This window comes from Mus musculus, chromosome 10, assembly GCF_000001635.26.
Source record: "Mus musculus strain C57BL/6J chromosome 10, GRCm38.p6 C57BL/6J".
Classification (NCBI taxonomy): Eukaryota; Metazoa; Chordata; class Mammalia; order Rodentia; family Muridae; genus Mus; species Mus musculus.
Genome location: NC_000076.6, coordinates 72080382 through 72099699, shown reverse-complemented (window position 1 = coordinate 72099699; position 19318 = coordinate 72080382). Strand labels below are relative to the sequence as shown.

The window sequence follows — 19318 nt, the reverse complement described above, 5'->3', positions numbered from 1 at the left end:
GTGGTGGCCAGTATTCTGCATAGGTAGTGCTTCCTAAGTGAGTATTTGAAAAGCAGCATCTGATTATGCTAATCTACAACTAATTATTTCTCCCCAGCCCTTCACTGAACTTTCCCTCCTCTGGGTACTGATGTCATCTGATACAATTTAGATCATTACCAGCTAGTATCTCTGTGAACTTGTGGGAGAGAAAATAAGTTTGAAATGTTATTAAATCTAATGGGTCACTGAGGTCACAAATCCGGAAATGTTTGCTGGGGATTGGACTGATTTGGGACTGTTGCATTCTAAATAGTTAATGCAATTTCATCACTTAAAATTTAATTAACACCGGGATTTAGCACACTGGAGAGGCTTCCTGGCCTATTTCCAGTTGGCAGTAAATTCTCTTGGCCTCCCTCCTGCTTAAGCAAATCCTGTCAGGATGAAGTGCTTGGATGCTGAGTGCCCATTTCTTTTGTTTCTAACAGAGTGAGTTTTGGTCTTAAGGTCACAAGGCCCAAGTAGGTCAGAGAATAAACACTGGGCAAAGGTCAAACCAATGATACAAATAAATTTTAAAGCTAAAGAGAGGCAGGGTCCATCTTCTCTCAAGCTCACAGGTCACTATGTTTTTTTTCTGCTGGATTTCATCAAAAAAAATGGTTAATACTCAACATTTACAATTTAATGCATAATCTGTGAATGATCCATGATTTGCTGAAACTAAATCTCACGCTTGTTTGATACTCCATCATTCCAGCTCGTTCTCTTGTCTGTGATAACTTCTTTATCTTCTGTATCTTTGGGAAGAAGACATGTTTTTAAAACACTAAATATCTATAGAGAGGAGTCACATATAGACACATATGTATATGTCACATGTGGAGGTGTATACAGAAGCCACAAGCAGGTGTTCATATATGTACACATGTGCAGATATATACAATGGCTACTTGTAGATAATATGCAAATGTATACATGTGCAGATATGTATATTAGCCACATGTAGATGGATGTATATGTACACATGTTCAAATACATAGAATAGGCACATGTAGATATGTGAATATATGCAGATCTATCTAAATACATGTGCAATGCCTTTACTATCCACATATAGATTGATGTATATGTACACATGAGCAGATATGTACATGTGTATAAGTACACATGTACAAATACATAGATTAGGCACATGTAAACATGTGTACATATGCAGACCTGCATGTACACATGTACACATATATACATGTAGATATACAGTAGTCCCAAGCAGATGAGTTCCTATATATACACAAACACAGATATATACAATAGCCACCCATGAATAAGTACATTTATGCAGATATGTACGTACATTACGGTGGAAAATCTCATGTCAAGTCATCATAACCATGCTAAGTTTCACAGGGCCATTCAGAGCCTCTGAAAGAACTGAGGCTATGGAGCACTCACAAAGCATGACCACACTCCAGAAGACCCAACAAGCAGCTGAAAGACTCAGAGGCAGATATTTGCACCCAACCAATGGACAAAAGCTGCTGACCCCCATGCTTGAATTAGGAAAAGGCTGGAAGAAGCTGAAGAGGAGGGCGGCCCTGTAAGAAGACCTGCTCTCCTCAATTAACCTGGACCCCTGAGATCTCTCAGACACTGGACCATCAACCAGGCTGCATACACCAGCTGATATGAGGCCCCCAACACACATACAGCAGAGGACTTGTAGATAATATGCAAATGTATACATGTGCAGATATGTATATTAGCCACATGTAGATGGATGTATATGTACACATGTACATATACATGTGTATATGTACAGAGGACTGCCAGGTCTGGGTTCAGACAGAGAAGATTCACTTAACCCTCAAGAGACTGGAGGCCCCAGGGAGTTTAGAGGTCTGGTTGGGTGGGTGATGGGGATATTCCTGTGGAGACAGGGGGTAGGGAGAAAATATGGGACAGTCAGAGGGTGGACTGGGGGTGGAATAAAATCTGAGGAAAAAAGAGATTAAAATAAAAAGATAAATAAAAATAAAAGAATTACTGCATTGAGAATCTCCAAAAGACCCTTGAAATGTAGAGAAGATTATTTTCCATGAAAACGGTCATTGATAGGGTTCTAGATCTGGTCAGCTTCTCCATTATTTAATGTTTGATGTTTGCTAGTAATTTTGTAAACATAACATTTTTAAATTTTTACAAAACCAAAATGGCATGATGTTGGTTTATAACATGAAAGAAAATATAATTTCACTTAAATTGCTACTTTCCAGAGCTCACATTTTCTGAAATATTCCTTCCTTCAAGATACAGTGAATAATAGAGAAGAGAATATTTTAGAGGTTTTTTTTTTTAAGTAGCTAAATAAAATCGTATAAACTGTGTTTACAAAAAATTGTATTTTGTTTTAATCTTGGCAAGTGAGGCAAGAGTAGCATTATTTTATAACCTTGAAACTCATAGAAATATGATATGCATCAGCTTTCCTGGGGTGGACAGATGAAAGCTCTGTCCTTGGGGGTTGTGTAAATGCCCTGACTCATGGAGAGGCATTGGAAACAGACAAGAGGAAGTGTGAGAGGAGAAGGGGGGCCAGGGGGCAGAGCAGAATCAAGGCTTTTGACGTGGAAGGAAGAACTTCAAGTCTGGCATGGTAGATTGTTTTGTGAAGGAAAAGAATTCTCAGCATGTCAGAGATTCCATATAGACCTCTTGTTGCAGGGAAGCTAACCCATGTAAACACAACTTTATAGACAAGACTTCTCTTTAGCTCCTCATCAGGAAGAAGGTTAAACTGTTGTGGTAGGAAATACATTTTGGAACAGCTCCAAGAAGGTGGCAGATGTGGCAAAGTCTATGGAATAATCAATGGCCAGGGAGCAGAGAATAGGACCAGATCCAAGGCCAGCATAACCCTCAAAAGGGTTGTCCATAGTGGTCATTCTCCACTACCCCAGGCCCACATCCCAAATCACCCAGAACCTCTCTAAACAGCGGGAACCAAGGGCTCAAAAAATGAACATGCACGGGGCAGTCCAGATTCAAACTATGACATTCAGCAATTAATACGTCAGATATGTGCATGGTTATGGCCATGGGATCAAGCTCACTCAAAACTCTTCATGATGGAAGAATAGGCATGTCAGAGTGAGCACTGTATACAACCTATACTTGCCTGAAGCTCCTCCTTTGAAGTTGACTCCTGGTTTCTTTGCAAAATTGGGGCAGATGAATATATTCCATTTTGATGTGATCTATGGATATTTTGGAAAAATCTTAAGCAATAATCTTGACTATCTCTTCCCAAGTTGTAATAAACTTTAGACTCCTAAGTGTTGTCTCTCTGAGAATGGCATTTAGTCTACTTTGTGACACAAACACACACACACACACACACACACACACACACACACACATACATACACACACACACCTAAAACTTACGTCAGGTGAGAGACAACAGATTACACCACAGTTCCTCAAGCCCTGAAATAAAATAAAATTTAAATTTTCAGTTGATAACAACCTTAACAACAAAAAATGTGAGTTTTTTTTTTTGAATCATATTAGTAACTTTCATTTAGCAAATGCCAGCCAAGCTGTGGGTATTTGGGTTGAAGTTGACTGATTTCCCCCATAGAGATAACATTTGAAGTTTAACTTGCTGGTAAATGTCAGCATGCTTTGTTATTTTTCAACTTACATGATATTGTCAAAATTACAATGTTCTTAGCTGTCTCCAAATTGAATTTCTGATTCAGGTTTAAGGGCAAACTTCTCCTATGCAGAGAAACCTCTGGAAGTAAACAGAAAGAGATTCAAAGTAGTTATTGTTCCCCTTAATTCTTATATGTTTGACTTTTTAAAAAAAATTGACACAAAAGATAACTTGATAACATTGCCACATAGTAATGAACTACTTCAAATAGCATAGGATAAATTTTTAAATTGAGACTGGTATGTCTTTGTCCAGTGAAGAATATGGAACCTTGTAAGAACGAGATGTCATCGGTGATATAACAGAACTTGACATGTTGTTGGGAAGACCCACAACCAAACAGGCAGAGCGTGAGGAGTGACGCGGAAGAATGAGTGGTAGAACTGCGAGAGCCAGAAGGGTCAAGAACACCACGAGAAGACCTACAGAATCAACTAATCCAGGTCCACGGGGGCTCACAGACGCTGAATCACCAATCAAAAGGCATACAAGGGATGGACCTAGGACACATGTCGCAGAGGTACAGCTTAGTCTTCGTGTGGGTCCCCTAACAATTGGAGCAGGAGCTGTCTCAGACTCTGTTGCCCGCCGTTGGACACCCACCCCCAACCTGGATTGCCTGGTCCAGCCTCTGTGAGAGAGAATGCATTTATTCCTGCTGCATGCGACTTGATGTCCCAGGGTGGGGTGGTACCTAAGGGGTCTTACCCTTCTCTGAGGAGAAGGGGAGGAGGTAATAGAGGTAGAGATGTGTGAATAAAAATGGGAGGAGAGGAGGGAGATGGGGGCTGCACCTAGATGTAAAGTGAATAAATAAATAAAATAATGGGGGGGAGGGGAAGAGTGTTGAAATACAGAAGCTTTGATCAGGGTGACCAGCATCACACTGTAGAGTTGCTTGTTGCCTCCTGTGCGTAGCTAACTAAACAAGACATCAGCAGCACTTCAGTGTACTTTCTATATTAAAATTATGGAAGTCCCTTGTTGCAAAAATTATAAACATATACACACATAGTTTATACAGAAAGCAGTTATGCTACTTTATTTAATAGAATCGACTCATTTTAAGCATCTTGCCACCCCCAAGATATCACATGATTGGCAATTATTAAAACCAGAAAAACTAAGGCACATCATCGAAAAACATACCATAAGCCCATTTTTTTCAGTCAGAAAAAAGTGTCTGTATGTGGAATTTAATGTGTATTTTTCACGCTATATGTTACTAAAATTAAATTTACTCTTTTAGCGGGGTGTGGTGGCACATGCCTTTAATCCCAGCACTTGGGAGGCAGAGGCAGGCAAATTTCTGAGTTCAAGGCCAGCCTGGTCTACAGAGTGTGAGTTCCAGGACAGCCAAGGTTACACAGAGAAACTCTGTCTCAAAACAAACAAACAAACAAACAAACAAACAAAAAACCCTACTCTTTTGTAACATTGGGGATTGAACTGAGGACCATAGGCAATGTAGTTATTCTACCTCACAACTACATCTTCAGCTCCTGTTGTTGTTATTGTTGTTGTTTGGTTGATTGGGGTTTTTGTTTCTTTGTTTTTGAGAAAGAATCATGCTAAGTAACCCAGGCTAGCCTCAAACTCACCACCATCTTTTCTCAGGTTTCCAAGTTCTAGGAATACATCTGCCAATCACCAAATCTATAAGATCACCAGCTTTAAGGGTTATGCTATATTTTGTCTAAAATCTGCCTTAGAGCTGGTGTGAGGCAAGACTTCCGGATTTACTTCTGATTTCTGTATTATACACATTTACAACTCAGTAACTTGGTGAAGAGATGAAGGAGGAAAAATAAAAGCCAGAAACACACATGAAATGCACAAAGCTATTTTATGGTCAGGGATGGAGTAGAAGGTCAAAAAGGACAGAGCATGAATTATAATATTGGTAGGACTTTGTAGCAACGAGTAGCTATGTTTAGGCTATTGGTAGATTTTAGGACTGTACCAAAGAAGACATGGTTGCCTCAGTGCTCCAAGGGGAATATCTGAGGATCACTGGGGGCAGATTAATTACAAACGGGCTTCATAAAAAGCTACTAAGAATGTCATAGCTTGGACCTCCTGCAATTACAGGTCCAGATAAAAAACTTGTATATATGTTGAGTTGTCTACAAATTGCTTCCAGGATGCAGGGATGAAAATGTCCTAAATCTGAAAGAGCAGCACAAGGAAGGCTAATCAGGTATGATTATCAAAGTATCCCGGACCTCATGACACAAAACCTGGTGATTGATATGTTAGGCTCTGAAGTACTCTGCTGTTTCAAATGATTATACTTTAATTAGTATTAAGTATGAAGTACAGTTTACTCATTTAGAAAATATATTACAGACATTGTGCTATTATTTTTAATTATGTGATATGCTATATAGTTAAATGCCAACACATTACCTAGATCATAGTAAGAACCCAATGTCAATGCCATTTCTCAAAGCAATTAAACACATCCCAGACGGGGCAAAGAGCTAAATTATTGAAACACAGTTTTCCATACAATGACTAGTCACATAGACTAAAATCATGGTATAATGAAGTGCCAAAGTGTACCTATAGATTCTGAAGGCAAGTAGCTATTTCAGCAACTAGGTAACCTAAATATAACATAAACTCACATGAATGCTCAACATGTTGCATTTTTTATTGTGCTAAAACTATAGAGTCAATGGACTGGATGCTTGTGTAACTCCAAGATTCATACACTAAAGACCCAAGACCCAAAGTGATGGTGCTTTGAAGTAGGGCCTTTCAGAGCTAACCAGATGATGTCGTGTGTTTGTAATGCTTTTGACTAAATAAGCAGAGACAAGTGCCGCCCTTCCATAACATGAGGATGTAGCAAGGTAGTGGCTGTGTATAATCAGGAGTGGCTTCCAGCAGTTGAAAACGGCTACCCTCACTTTGAGCTTTCTACGCACCTAAACTTTGAGATAAATGAATGCTTAAACCTCAACCTCAGTTATTCTGTTATGGTAACCCAAGACGATCATGAAAACTCAGACTATAGAACATACTGCTTTAGCTATTAAAACATGTGGGTAGTTGACAGTGTGCCTGTTCTCAATGGAGTAGCCATGGCCATTACTTATTTCCTGAACTCTCTAATCACTCCAGCCCTGTACCCACTAAACAATCTTTTTCCACTATTGCTTCCCCCAGTTTTTGGTAATTGTGGTTCTCCACATCTGTGCATTTGACTGTTCAAGGTGACTAGATCAAAGCAAACATCACATGATGTTTCTTCTTTTGTGCTTTGCTCATTTCTGAGGCTTGTCCTTTCTGTAGCATCATGGTGGATTTCATTCCTAAAAGCTAACTCCCATTTTATTGCATATCCATAGTATATTCAGAGTGTCCATTCATCTGCCAGGGCACAGATGGTATCTTTCTATAGCCCCTCTGGCTATTATGGAGGATTTGGGGGGGTATTTGTGAGATAATATCTGTTAGGGCATTACTGCCTTTAATTATTTTGTAATATCTCTAGAACTGGAATTTCTGAATCACAAGGTGAAGATATTCTACTTGTTACAAACCACCGCTCTGATTTATGTGGCCACTACAAGAGGCATCTTCCTTCCAACAATAGCCAAGCTCCTGATACTATCATATTCTACCCAGTACTTGCTTTTGCTTATTTTCATATTAGCCTTCCTACTGAATATAAAGTGGTAACTTTCTGCAATTTTAATTTAATTTAATTTAATTTAATTTGCTAAGTAGTGACTCTGTACACTTGTGACTGTGTATATCTTGGGAAAAGACCTATTTACATCTCTGACTAATTTTGAATGATGTTCCTGTTTTTTTTTTTAATTGTTCAAATTTAAGGGGTCTTTGAATACTATGAACATTAAACTCAACCCTTTGTTTTCATTTATAAGTGTCTTCTAGCAATCTGTAGGGCATACATTCACTCACTTCATACACTTTTTTGACTCAAAAATATTCAGTTTTCATGACATTCAATTCATTCATGTTTTTACCTTTTGACTATGCTTATGGTATTATATCTCCTTCTGTCACCCAAGTGCTAGAGATCAAACCCAGGCAGGGTCTTATTCATGAAATGCTAATGCTCTACATAAGTATATCCCAGCCTTTGCTATTATATATTGTTATTCTTGGTGGTATCTCTGTGTTCTCTTCTTCATGAACCCTTCCCTTCAGGGTTTATTTTATTATTTAACATCTAGTAAGAGACATGGGAAACATAGATTCCTCTGCCTTGAATTCTGTGTCCTTTTCTGGTGGTGATGGTGGTGATAGTGTGTGTGTTTGTGTGTGTGTGTGTGTGTGTGTGTGTGTGTGTGTGTGTGTGTAGTGTTCTTGTTTACATGCTTATATGTACATTTAAATGAATGCTTATGTATCACAAGTATTTAAAAGAGATGACAGCTTTTAGAAATATTACTTCTTATGTATTGTCTACACTGTTGACATGACTTCTTAGTGGCACTAGAGCAAACCAAGCAGCCTAGGCTAGGTAGCCAATGATACCCCGGGACCCACATGTTTCTCATTTATCAGCATTGATATAAATAAACACCATCACATCTGTCTTGTCTTGAGGTCAAAGTCTCATCCTAATTCTTGCTTTACAAGCACTTTGTAACTGAGAAATCTCCTCAGGCCTGCAGTAATCTTTCTCTCTAAAAGGCTTTCCTTATGTCTCAGACCATTCTGAGTAAACTTTAAGTGAACATTAATGAGAAAGGACTAGGTGGTGTCATTTCAAGTAGACAAGCAGCATCTAGTAATATTTATTCCAGAAGCAAACAGTGTATGAGAAAAAAATGTCTGCAGTGGTCAGTGACACAATTTCATAGCTGAATAAAGACGTGTATAACTGGACTCTATTGATATTTTGAATTTCTCAGGCATTTAAGTGATAAATATGTCACGTGTAGAGTTACCATTTATTCAACATTACCAGAAAAAATATTCATCCAAATTTGTTGGTTGATATTTTACATTCGCTAAAACCTTTCACTTCTCTGCATCATCTGAGCAATGAGAAACATCGAGTTGGTCATAATGTTTCCCAGAAGAGGTGATAACTCTCATCCAGGAAGACCAATACATCAACAGGAGTCATCAATTAGTATTTCTTTTTCTCTTGCATGAATGAAGCCATCGCAAGCTTTAAAAACATACTTAGCAATAGAAATGGACAAAGATAAATGCTACACGCCTGTGTACCAGGATGCTAGCGATGAGCAACATTAATCATTAAGGGAATTGATTCAAGAATGTATGTGTTCAAGAAGGTCTGCAGAATCCATCCCACGGTGTCAGCATTTGATAAAATGATTAAAATATCATCTAGATCAAGACCCTTTACAGAGAGCAGTGCTAATCTTCAGCCCCCTTGGGGTCTCTGTAAAAGTTTTCACAAAGCAGGAAATAGTACAGACATTTTATTTTATTTCCCTCTCTTTATCCAAGCTAAGAGTCTCACATAGCATGAAGCCTCTGTAAAGCTCTCTGCTGTAGTTCCACAGGAGACAGCCAATGGATAATTCTTATTATTCTATGTGTACTAGAGAAAACTCTAACACATTCTAAATGAAAAGAATATCTATGAATACTAGAAACCACCATACTTAATCTTTCACTTTCCATTAAAAGAATTACTTATGTATATTTGCTAAAGGCTTGATAGTATAAAAAAGTCTCATTGCAGGATACATTATATTTTGCCATAAGACATCATTGCGGGTGTAATTCTGATAGATTTTTAATTTAAAAAAGTTAAAGATTGGAGGAATGATCTGCTTTAGAGAAATAAATATGTACCTGTGTCAATGAAATCATCACAAAACACAGCCAATGGCTTTAAATGTCATTTAGCAAATGAGCACACCACATTTTATATAGTAAATTTATATATGCTTCAAGACACATGGTGAATATTTTATGCTGATTGGTAGGAGAGGAAAGATAGCACATTAATCAAAAATATTTTATTATCTAAGTGCCTCCAGAACAGACTGGATAGCATGACACACATTCCCCTAAGCCATTTGAATGAGTAGAGTATTTCTGCCTTGGAATTCACAAACCATAAGAGATGCAATAAACAGCACTGAGCTTCAAAGTCATCTGCAGGCTGCATGCCCATCCCTACTGAGTGTCTTTTAATCAGCTACTTTTGTATTTTATGAGCATGGGCTTTGTGATCTAAGTGACTTATCACCCAGTTGTATCTCCAAGTTTTTAAAATCTGATTAATAAGAGCTGCTAGTTCAAGTAATTGTTTATAGAGTATCATTCAACATTTTACTGAGAGCATATTGTTCCCAACATGCTGAAGTCTAATTATAAAAGAGATGTAAGTTTTAAAATATTAAAAGAAGCAAAGAGCATAAAAAGCTCTACCACTCCAATAACAATATGCAGGATTTATGGTAGAAGATGGAAAATAAGTTTTGGGTAAAATCATGAACATTTTTATTGAAAGTTTATATATATGCTCTCCAAATGAAAGCAATTTTTATTTTAAGCCAGTCACTGGTTCTGGGAGAAAGTTTTAGACATCACCTGTCTGCCTATTTACTCCTATCACAAGAAATGAAGAAATAATCTCCATTATGATAGGAATATGAAATGAGAAAATAATTTTCCCATTACCATCTTTGGATTCTTCTTCTTGGGTAGAATATTTTTAAGTAGATATGGGTCTATTTAATTTGGGTCATTGTCACGGGGTAGTAAAATGTATTTTATATTTAGGGAGAAGAAACGCTCAGTGACCACAAACAGTACTATGAATGTTTTCTCTCCAAATGCTGAGTGATCTCTCCTTCACCCTGTTTGTGCTGTCAAATAGGATACAGGTAGAAGATGTAGAGACAAGAGGGACCACAAGTTTCCAATGACAAAAAGTGATGAACTTGGCTTTCAGGATGAAAATACAATCTGTCCAAACCATTTTTTCTGCCTTTCATGAGAGATTCAGGTCAATGGGCCAAAAGAACGTCTGTTCTCATTCTACATATTTTTGACCACACAGTTAGAAGCAAGAGCTTCTAAAAGTCACTGCAAGGACAAATATGTGTACATTGACCTGATATGGCTTTACTATGTTTTCTTTCTTGTATACCACACACCAAGCTATTATTCATGATGCTATTAACCTGTGCTACAATTTAGCAAACTGTACTCATTATTTTTTTCTAGACTAATATTGAAATAATTTCAAAGATATTGAGAAGCCAAAAGGAAGAACTATTTTATGATTACCTTGATCTCTTGAATGTGCAGAACTGGAGTATCTCCACAAAAACTCTGGAGAGTTCAGAGAACTGGAGTATCCCAAAAAAACTCCGGGGAGTTCGGAATTCATTTTCTCTTCCATTTAGTATGTATTTGTCACCACAATCTGAATACTGAGAGATTATCACTCTTTGTACAAACCTTCTCTTTGTACGGAACTGTGACATACAGCTCTAATCATGACCTGCATCACATGGGCCATGTCAATGAGGGTCAAACTACAATTTAAATACCACCTTTTATAACCAATTTAATGCTACTTCTTTAGACATGGAACAACTCTAAAGATTTATAGTACTTACAACTTAATATTACTCACATATGGCTGCATGTACATATGTGTAGAAATATATGCTTGAGATTCCATAACTATTTATGATACACCAATTGTTGATATTCAAAATAGGATGGAGAAGTCATAAAAATTGACTTCCTATCTATTTCACTCACAAGTATTTCTGTGTTTGTTTGTGAGTGTGTATGTATGTGTGTACATACTACACAAAATGCTAATTAAACAGATGTAAAAATGGTTGAACATTTTCCCTCAGAAAGGATGAACATTGAATTAAAATAAAATATAGCAAGGTCTAATAGATTCTTCCTTTGCAGAGTTTTTCATTCTCATCCAATTTAAAATTTGCAACAGAGGCAATAAACATAATAATTTTTAAAGGAATTTGTTGCTTTTATTCCTTTGTAGTTTGGGTTTCTCAAAAAGAACCATACATCATCTCATCATGCTAAAGTGGTGAGTGTTCCAAAGAAGAACGGGACGGATCTCATTAAGTCAGGACTGACTATTTACTTAAGACTTAAAGCCTGTGGAGAATCAAATTGAAACAATCATAATCAATTTTTCAAAGAGACAATAGTCCAGTGATAGTCACACACAAAAGCACTCTGAAATGTTCAATTTAACCGTAGAAATGCTCTCAAAAGGCCATAATGAATAAAAATAAGAGCAAACGTATCAGAAAAATACTAAGACTTGAGGAAAATACACAATTTTAATACATTTAGGATAGGGTCATTGGCCTCACTAAGTTAAACAGATGTGTTTAAATCATATAATCAGCTAACACTGAAAAGAATATGGCTAGTCAGAATTTCCTAACATGTAGACATAACTTGCTGTCAAAAGTTTGACCTCCACTTTATGGAAAAATCGTAAGTAAACACTGATGTATATATTTAAGGAAGCAAAACAAGTTAATGGATATTTTCTCTCTAACTATGGTAAGTGTTGCTCTGTGGTTAGCTGAGAGTTTTTTCTGTGGTCACTTTTTGGTCATGGTCTTGGCACATTTCATGAACACTAGTTTGCCTTTTTTAAAAATAATATCTGCATTTTTAAAACGTTTATACATTCATACAACCTAAATTGATTATACCTGTCCAGGGCTACCTCCCTCCTACTCCCATTAGTGTCTCTGTCTTTTCCTTCCCAAATTCATCTTATTAATAATGTAGTAAATTACCATGGAGATGCCAAGTGGCAGAGAATACTTGTTCTTAATTTCTTCTACAGGACCCAAGTTTGGTTTCCAGTAACCACTTCAGGCACTCACAACCATTTATAACTACAGCTCTAAGCATCCAAATCACTCTTTTGGCCTTCTTGAGTGTATACACACACACACACACACACACACACACACACACACACACACTCAGAGAGAGAGACAGAGACAGAGACACAGAGAGACACAGAGAGACAGAGAAACAGGGACAGACAAACACACACAGAGACAGAGAGGCAGACACAGAGATAGAGTGATACTCAAAGATTAAAGAGAATTCTTAAATAGAATTAGTGATGCTCATATGCACATGAGTTGAGCAAAAAGGCCATCTACCAGCCCATGAACAAACTACCAGCATCCACATTCTCAAGAAAAGTGTCTCTCTGCCCTTCTGACCCAACGTCAGCTGCCATCTGACAATAGCTCCACCTCTTTTGGACCCATCTCTTTTTCAAGCAAGACATGTTCCCCTGCTAAACATCAAGCACTGTGTTAGATAGAAAGGACTTTAAAAGCACACACACACCCTAAGGAAAACAAGTAGAAAGCAAGCAGCTGGAAGCTATACCAATACTGCACAAAATAGACTTCAAAACACATTTCACAAGAAAAGGATTGACATATTGATAGAAAGATATTCCATCAATGAGATATTTTAATTCTTTTTTTTCTTATAAAAAAAAACAACATTTAATTGGGACTGGCTTATAGATTCAGAGGTTCAGTGCATTACCATCAAGGTGGCAGCATGGCAGCATCCAGGCAGGTATGGTGCAGGATAAGCTGAGAGTTCTACATCTTCAACCATTCTTAACAAACACTCAGAAAACACTGTCACCCACGGTTTCAAAAAAAAATACGTTGCTTGGGTGTGAAGGTACAGAACAGACATTTTAAAATAAAAATAGTAGGTAATTTCTATACCCTATTATTACCAACTGATGGGTCACCAAGACCTTCTGTCCTACCCACCTACCCAACTCCCCCCAAAAAAATCAAGGCAGAAATATTAAAGTAAAATGGCATTTCATATCAAATTATCTTAACTTTCCAAACACTGTAAAATACACATTTTTCTCAGTAGAGCATGGAATTTTCTCTAATGTAGACCACATAATAGGACACAAAGCAAGTCTTAGCAGGTATAAGAAAATTGATATAACTTCTTGCCTTCTATCTGATCACAATGGAATAAACTGGAAATCAACAGTAAAAAGAACTAGAGAAATACAAGAACCTCATCGTGATTGAACAAAACACTTCATCTTGGCGGAGTTATGGAAGAACTCAGCAGCAAAATTGAAAACATTACAGAAGTGAATACAAATGAAACACAACCCACCAGAACTTGTTAGATTAAAAAGAAACAAAAACAAAAACAGTTCTAAGATTCTGAGATGGGAGCTGATACCTATAAATTATGACATTAAAAAAAATCAAGTTAATCTCAGATCAATAAGTCAAGACCTTAGAAAAACAAAAAGCAGCTAAAGCCAAGATTAATGATTAGAAAGAATGACTAAATATCAGGAATGCCAACTATAAAATGAAAAGTAAAAGAATATAGCAAAGAATCAATGAAACCATTGATTTTTAAAGATAAGTGATCTTGATAAATGCTTAACTACATGAAACAAGAGATAGGAGTGACATAAAATAAAAAACAAGAGATGGAAAGTGGTGTCACACAGAACCCAGTGAAATCCAGAGGACTATGTGGCATTCTCCAAACAATTATGTTACTATAATAGAAAAATACAGACACTGATGCATTTCTAGATGCAGTGATCACCAAGGACAGGTCAAAACAACTGTCAATGTGTTCCAAAGCGGAAAAAATGTCTCCCAATGAAAGAAATCCAGGGATACTCATCCTCACTGCTGAGTGTTAGCAGACACTTAATGAGTGAGGGCCAAAGTCCCTCAAAGTATCCCATGAAAAGAAAAGGGGGGAAATACTACAAAAATCATCTTATTTATTTATTCTTTATATTGAAAACAATTTTTCATATAATATATTCTGACCAGAGTTTACCCTCCCTGATCTCCCAGATTCTCTCTACCTCCCAACCCCTCCAACTCTAAACCTTTCTGTTTTAGAATACAAACAGGCAAAAAAGCAAGCAAACAAAACAGAATTAAAAGAAAAGGGGGAGGAAAGCATGCAAAACACACATAGCATAAAAAGACAACACTGGAAACCACAATATACACGGGAAAATCAGTAAGATGAAAATGCCCAAACAAAACTAGATTGAGACCAGAAAGAGTCTCCAAAATCACCACCAAGTTCATTTTGTGTCAGCAATCCACCTCTGGGCACGGTGTCTGTTCTGAAGTGTTGTTGCTACACCCAGTGCCAAACTCATCTTATAAACCCAGCATTAACACGATTCCAAGGCAAGTTAAGCTCACAGCAAAGAAAGGTAATTATGGCCAATGCTACTAATAAACAGTATGCAAACATCCTCAAAATAAAATACTGGTAAACTGGCTATGAAAAGAACACACCAGAAAGATCATTTGGCATGGCCAAATGGGTTTCATTCCAGAGAACATATGAAAATCAACTAATGAAGGCCATCCCAGCAGGAAAGATGCATATAAAATGGTCATCTTAATAAACATAGTAAAGACTGTTGGCACTCAGGGCAGGAAAGCAGGAGTGGGTGGGTTGGGGATCAGGGCAGGGGGAGGGTATAGTTTTGGAGAGGAAACTAGGAAAGGGGATAGCATTTAAAATGTAAATGAAGAAAATATCTAATAAAAAATTAAATAGACAAAAAAAAAAAAAGACTGTTGGCACCATCCTTTATCCTTTCACGATATATATATATTTTCACCACTGAGATCTAGGTTATTTGGAAGAATTTGTATTTTCTTGAAAATGTTTTTTTTTTCATCCACTAGATTCTGAGGATGGTTCTGATTCCCCCATTCCTCTGAGATCTTCTCCATTTCCCCTCTCATCCTAATCCACACCATTTCTGTATCTCCTTATAAAACAAACAAAGCCTTAAACCAGGGCAGGTGAATTGGCTCAGGGGTAAACGTGTTCACCACCAACCTTGGTGATCTGAATTTAATCTCCAGGGTCCATATCATGGATAGAAAAAAAATGACTGTGGTAGTAGCCAATTGTGGATACTCAAACTCACCTGGCAGTGGTGATGGCACAAGTTCCTTGGTACCCACTCCAATGATCTGGCTTCCCAAATGAAAGACACATACATTGCAGTCTTATATTTTCATATGCCTTAAACAGCTCAATGGATGGGCCACCTCCAAACCTCCACGCAGCTGATTTACTTTCCCAATAATCCCAACTCATCACTTACTAAAACCTATATTCCATCTTGGCAGCCCCGGACCCAGACCTGCAGCTCTCCTGGGCCATGATACCCAACTCTTAACATGATTGCTATGTTTACTAGTGCACTTCTCAGGTCTGGTCTTTACTCCTTTCCCTGGCTCTCTCTCATCCTGATCCTTCCACACATGCCCTACCCAGGAATTCTGAAGTCCCACCTCTATCTCCCAGCCCAGCCATTAGCTGCCAGCAACTTTACCCAATCAAAACCAACTCGAGGCAGGGACGCAGCATCTTATGCACAGAATGTGAGTTCTCATGTGATTTTGAGGACCCAATTAACATAATTCAAGCACTAGACCAAATCCATAACAATTGATTCTTGCAAGTTGTACTCTGACCTCCGAACATGAATATGCCATGATCATTATAGGAGTTTCTCAGTTTTGAACTTACTGTGTTTCAGAGGCTGGCTTGTAGATCCTGATATCCTGTCACTATGTCCCAAGTGTTAGAATTACAGATGTCACTATGCCCATCTTCTGATATCTATGAAATCAGACATGGAGACAAATGTTATGAGCAACACAAAATGGTATGCTACACAGAGATAGCAAAGATGCTGACAGAGTTCATTGGAACAGACAAACTTAAGGAACCAAGAGGGAAATATGGCTGATTATTTATCTGTTTTCTGGGATACTGTAATGGTCAATCCATATATTCTTTTCCATACTAGATTTTTGTGAAACATAAACCAAGTTTAGAACTGCTCTTGTTAATTTAACTGATAATTTTCTCCTTCTTCTTTGAGATAAAAACCCTTTCTGTCCTTAAGCTGCAAAAGCTGTGTAATGGTTTTTGTATATCCTGAAACCTAGATCCACATTCTAAATATTTCGTCTAAATGGCCACTTCTAGTTTCTGAAATATACAGCAAAAGTCAGACATGTCTTTCACATGTCTTTATCACAGGCCTCCCTCCCTGCATCAGGATCTTTCAGCCATTCTTCCCTTGAAGGGCATATCATCCACATCTGAGTCCCATCTATCTGTAAAGCCTTTCTTAAACTGCCCCATGCTAACCTGGTTGGTTAGATTTAATTCGGCATTGCCTCTTCAGCACTAGATTTACAAAATAACTATTTTCAACCCAATATTCTTTAAATCATAAATTCAATTCTGGTTGGACTTAGCTAGGAAATCATCCTGTCTGGGAGGGAGATTTCATCTGTCCCAGAGAGCTGTCAGTTAGAGGGAACTGGCTTCAAGAAAAGACCTTCAGCACATATCTAGAACATCTGATTTTCCACATTTTAGAAGAGGAGGCTTAACTTGCTCATACAACGGGAAAGTAGGAAAAAGAGGGAGGTAGGGAGAGAGTCACACACATACATATACATACACACTACACAGCCAGACATGCACCACATACACACAGAGGTGGGATATGAATAATGTAATCACTGCAATACAGTGAAGGACAGCTCAGCAGCCACACAACAGATGAGATATATGTGATAAAGAAGTGAACACTTTGCCCCTTCTTAGAATTGGGAACAAATCACCCATGGAAGGAGTTACAGAGACAAAGTTTGGAGCTGAGACAAAAGGATGGACCATCTAGAGACTGCCATATCTGGGGATCCATCCCATAATCAGCCTCCAAACGCTGACACCATTGCATACACTAGCAAGATTTTGCTGAAAGGACCCAGATATGGCTGTCTCTTGTGAGACTATGCCAGGGCCTGGCAAACACAGAAGTGGATGCTCACAGTCAGCTTTGGATGGAACACAGGGCCCCCAATGGAGGAGCTAGAGAAAGTACCCAAGGAGCTGAAGGGATCTGCAATCCTATAGGTGGAACAACAATATGAACTAACCAATACCCCCCGGAGCTCGTGTCTCTAGCTGCATATGAATCAGAAGATGGCCTAGTTGGCCATCAGTGGAAAGAGAGACCCATTGGCCGTGCAAACTTTATATGCCTCAGTACAGGGGAACGCCAGGGCCAACAAGTGGGAGTGGGTGGGTAGGGGAGTGGTTGGGGGAGCGTGTGGGGGACTTTTAGGATAGCATTGGAAATGTGAATGAAATAAATACCCAATTAAAAAAAATTCAGACAAAAAAAAGATGCTATGGTGTTCCTATGAGGGGACAGGGACAGAAGAATTCTGCTAGCCTATCAAGCCAATCACTTACAAAGTATATCACTTCATGCCATACATTCCGAGTGGGTCACCAGCTTGATGTCTGCACATCAAGTTTTGTCCATAACTCCCATATGACAATGAATCATAAGAGTAGACTATTTACAAAAAAATCACACAATCATACCTTGGCATATTGTTTGGTGTATAGAAGGCATTTCATGCAAGTTTTAGCATAAAACATTAAAAAGCAAAATTAAGATATTGTGTAAGACTTTATTTTCTACAGTTTTATAAGTGTATTAAAAGTCTATTAAAGCATGTGTATTTGTCATCTACTCCTACCCTAATATCTAGGAATAATATTAAAATTTATAACAGCAATAAAAAAAAGTTATAGCAGTTTTTGGAACCAGACAAGACTGTTACAGAGTTGGAATGTGTCGCCTTATTAGCAAAATATAGATAATTTAAGTGTTCTCTGTATGTTCAGTGTGTCGGGCTCTATACTGGTTATTCTCTTCACACTATCAGGCAACGCCAAACTAATGAGAGAAGAGAAGCGAGGTGATCTAGTGAAATGGCATATTTCTCCTGAGGGGATAGCTACTCTGGTTATCTGTCAAGGATCTGGAAAAGACTAACATGTATACAGTTCTTGGGAAATATATTAGGAATTAAGACCACTGTGTGATTGTTACCTACATTTGATGTAATAGAGGCACTGTTATGAAGAATTTCATGTAGTATAATTCTAATGTTTCTAGAATGTTACCTCTCTTCCAAAACATCGAAGGTCTCTTTCAGAAAATATGAATATGTAAACAATTATGTGGCTTGATTCTTTATGCAATGTGCTTTTTAAGATGAGCCCCATTAGACAGATCTAATAATTCAATATCATTGTACAGCGACTCCCAGAAATATGCATGTCATAAATCTAGACAGACTTTTCTGCCTTTAACAATGGCAATAAAAAATCTATAGGACAGAACATAAAACAAGAACCATTTTTGCTTAATCTGAAAAGAAAGTATAATAGGCAAAAGGAACTTATTCTTACAAAAGAAAATAATCATCCTAATGCCAATACCATGCCTGTGAGACACCATGCATTTTCATAACTCCTATGCATTCCTTCCTCAATAACACTGAGTACTAGAAAGAGCCAACAGTGACTGGAGAGCTGGGACTGTGTGTGTACGTGTGTGTACGTGTGTGTACGTGTGTGTGTGTCCTTTTAAATTTTACTAATGTTAGATAATCTAGTAGAGTCTATCAAAGTCAGGGAAAAAATAAATGTTAGTGTTTAACTTAAGGTCTGATATTTGTA

At 37.8% G+C, this 19318-nt stretch overlaps 1 long non-coding RNA gene across 1 annotated transcript in view; it reads right to left on the bottom strand.

Annotated features, from left to right (window-relative positions):
* The window catches only part of Gm34609, a 34680-nt gene that overhangs the window by 12739 nt on the left and 2623 nt on the right, over positions 1–19318 (bottom strand). Inside the window, exons 2-4 of the long non-coding RNA XR_380568.3 lie at positions 16289–16381; positions 3689–3781; positions 3430–3471 (exon numbers count right to left, since the gene is read on the bottom strand). This is a non-coding gene — a long non-coding RNA (predicted gene, 34609). The remainder of the gene's footprint in view (positions 1–3429; positions 3472–3688; positions 3782–16288; positions 16382–19318) is intronic.